The following is a 4,200-nucleotide window of genomic DNA, read 5'->3' as shown; positions in this document are numbered from 1 at the left end:
TTTCAGTTATAATTTTATTTTAATGTGTGAGTTAAATATATTGTGTCTATTGGGTCTTAAATATTGTTTAAAGCAATTAGAAAGAAAAGAAAAATAAAAAAATTAGAAAACATTAAATGAAAATCAACCAATAAAGAGAGACCAAAACCTTACTTTTATATATATGATATATTGCTTTAAACTTTGAAATGAGAAATATATTAAAAACAATAATTTTACATGAGAAATATATTAATTTAGACAACCAAAATATGAATATAAGTTTAGCCAACCAAAATAATTTTAACCAAAAATATTTTCTCTTGAAAGATAAATAAGTTAGTAGGAGGAATGAATTAATGTACAATTATTGGATAGGAGTTACATTTGAGTTAAATGGAGTTACATGCCTTTAATTATAAATAAATATTTTAATTTTTTATAACCTAAAATAAAAAGAATACCAAGTGGCCAAATCAAAATTCACGTGATTTGGTTGTTTGTTGATATAAATTCAACACTTACACATAATATTTCAAAATAAAAAAATATTACTTTTGAAAAGTGACAAACTAAATTAGTTTTCTTATAAAATTTTATGAATTCTTCAATCTCAATAATTTTTAAAACCCCAAGGATAACTTATATATATATATATTTTTTGTTTTTCACTCATCAATTTAATTTATAGTGCTAGATTTCATAATAATGGTTTCATCTTTAGAGAATTTAGTTAAATGGTATTTTTAAAATTATATTTTATTTTTATATTTAAGTTCCAGTTGAATATGATTTCTTTTTTGGATCATTTTTTATTTTGATTAAACACACAAAAACCAATTGTTTAATTATGTTCTTTTTTTTTCAAAAACCTCAAATCATAAAAAATATATATATATTATATTGATCTTTGCAGATTTATCAATTGGATCACAAAAAAAAATAGTCTTTATAAATAGAGTTGATAGACTTTACAAAACAAAATAGACTTTATAAATAGATAATTATATTGATCTTTAAATATTATATTGATCTTTATAAATTATTAAAAATGATACATGAATATGTGAGATAACCAAACACATAATAGATAATTAGATATGGATCATTTCAACTTCATGATCTTATTGTGTGGTGAATATTGTAAGAAAGTATGAAAATAATGACTTATATGATGTTAATATAAAATAGAAAATGGAGATAAACCCTTTAAAAGATTTATATATATATATATATATAAGATATACATATCATACAAACTCTAAAACTAAGCTTTTACAATGATATTTGATTTGATTTTTTATAACCCATACAACAACAATAACAAAAAAAAAATACAAAACAAAACAAAACAAAAAAAGAGATTTGAGAGTAGTGGAAGAAGATGAGAAAAAGAAAGAGTGATAGACTAAGAGAATAAGATAATGGGTATTTATAGGAAGAGAAATGATGAAAAATTACATTTAGAAAAATGAGAGTTACAATTCTAATTTATTGTTTTGTTTTAATACAATTGATTAATACAATTTAGTGGAGAAAGAAAATTAATGCATAATTTATAGGAGGAATTTCTATGATTTCAGTTTTATATTATGTGAGTTAAATGCGAAAATTAATTGTTTTTAAATTTGTGTTTTAATATAAGTATTTTTTTTTGTTAAAATTGCATTGCCAAATGGACCAATAAGGAGAGAGTGAAACCTTACTTTTATATATATGATTCTAGACCACTAATTTCCACTATAGCCTAACAAAGACACTGAGCAAACAACTGAGCCTCTAGAACATTCTCCTCTTAATCGCTCTGATTCTACGATCACACTTTGCATTTACATGCGCCACAACATAAAAGAGAGGCGTAAGTATTACCATAAATACTTAGTGAGGCAATCCTGCCATCTATGGGGCTATATACACAAACAATAAGATCTCTCATGCCACAAACAACAATAATAAAACAAACCAATGATATGAACAAAGCAACACGACATAAACCGGTTACTGTCAGAAGGGTGTCGACTGGTCATCTGGTGTCGACCGACACCTGCTCGACACTCCCGAAAACCCTAACGGTGTCGACTGACACCCGAAGGTGTCGACCAACACCGGTCATCTGGTGTCGACCAACACCTGCTCGACATTCCCGAAAACCTAACGGTGTCGACCGACACCTCCACATGGGTGTCGACCGATGCTCGCTAAGTCCACGAGTCGTCCTCGCGTTTGTGTTGACCAACACTGATGTCGAGCAGTGGTTTCCTTCGAACAGAACCTCTGAATCTCGCCTCCAAGCTTCTCATTTTCATCCCACATGATCCCAGGAACGAATCTAAGCCTCAGGAGCTACGAAAAACTCACAACCAACCAAAAGAAACAACCACACAACACACAAAATCACAGAAACAGAGAGCTTAGCTTAGATAAGCCATGGTCATGCACTCACCTTAGCCAAAACAACGAGATCTCACAAACAACGACGAAACCACACCACCACAAACTTCCCACCACGTTCCTAGCCTTGGATCCACACCCTCCAGAAGAAACTCACCTTACACAGACAGAGAATCCACCAAAACTTCAAGAACTCTCACAGAGACTATGTTCTCTCTTCTTTCTCTCTTAGATGTGAAGACGGCTAAAGGAAGTGGAAGTCGTCGTGTTTTCCCTTATAAACTCAAGTTTAAGGCTTCCCTAAAGTCGCCACGCAAACCAAAAAATTAAAATCGAACCGATTTGACTAACCACGAATGGTGTCGACCGATACCACTAGGATTGTCGATCAACACCCCTACCAGAAATTCAATTTTTGGTTTGCGGATGTTACATATACATGAGATCGTAAACCTAAACAAAGAAAAGGTTCTGCCAAGTCAATATGAGACAAACACTGGAGAGGATGTTTGGTACCTTGACAATGGATCCAACAACCATATGAATGGAGACCGCAGGTCTTTTGCGAAGCTTGACGACCCTATTGCTGTAAAAGTCCGTTTTGGTGATGACTCTCGAATAGATATCGAAAGTAACATCATTAGCTTAGGACAAGCTATAGAATCAGGCTGCAATGTCTGAATGAAAGGAGATAATCTGATAATGCGAGATTGTGATGGTAAGTTACTGGTTTAGACAATCAGGTCGAAGAATCGGTTATACAAAGTGAATATGGGAAATAAAGATGCGTTGTGTTTGTTTTCTACAACAACAAGTGACACAAGCAGATGGTATGCTCGTTTAGATCATCTGAACTTTGGAACAATGAAAGCTATGATACAAGGAGAACTTGTCATAGGGTTTCCACGGATGAACTTGGAGAAAGATATTTACGGCTCTTGCTTACTTGGCAAGCAAACACGTCTAATATTTCCACAAGCCATCGAGCGACAAAACCCCTAGAGCTTATACACGGTGTAACTCCGTATACAATGGCTAGAAACAAGTACATCTATGTGTTAACCGATGATTATTCAAGGTATATGTGGATGAATATTTCAAAGTTAGTCGAAATAATATTTTCAGGTGAAAAATATGTTATCATCTATTTTTTTATATATATAGGGCTATATTTACAATCATTTTCCTTTTAGGATTAACAAAGTTTTGTTTAATATAATAAGATTACAATTATCTTATGCATCAGTTTATCAAATTTGAAAACTGTGATTTTTGATCGTTAATATGGACACGTGTTACGATAGGATGAATTAATATTTTGTAAGACTTTATTTATTCTTTGTTTTTGCTAATTACTGTTAGTTCCTGATGCAATATCGTTGAAGAAGTTGTAGCCTTTAGGATGATGCATAGCTTTTTTGTTTGAGTTTTCTCAGGTTTTTTTTTTTGTTGACCGCACTTTCTCAGCGTTTTGTAGTTTTGATTGCTTGATGATCATAGAAGACGTATGTTCCTAAATGTGTTTATAGTGAGACGTATGTTCCTTTGGTAGGCTTTTTTATTTATAGTGAGACGTATGTTCCTAAATGTGTTTCCAAGTAAAGTCGGTCGAAGATGCTTGAGAACTTGATTTTTATTCAACATCTACTGTAGACCAATGTTAAATGATAAATCAATTCTAGTGGGACTAAATAAATAAATGTGTCATATCGTGTTGAAGTGACAATCTGTTGGTTCATATATTTTAGGTTGATATGATGTGATTAATTAGTAAAAATTTGTTTTATCTGGAAAGCAAAATGTTTTTCGTCATTTAATTTGTGAAAAAAA

This window comes from Camelina sativa, chromosome 6, assembly GCF_000633955.1.
Source record: "Camelina sativa cultivar DH55 chromosome 6, Cs, whole genome shotgun sequence".
Lineage (NCBI taxonomy): Eukaryota > Viridiplantae > Streptophyta > Magnoliopsida > Brassicales > Brassicaceae > Camelina > Camelina sativa.
This window is presented reverse-complemented; position numbering follows the sequence as displayed.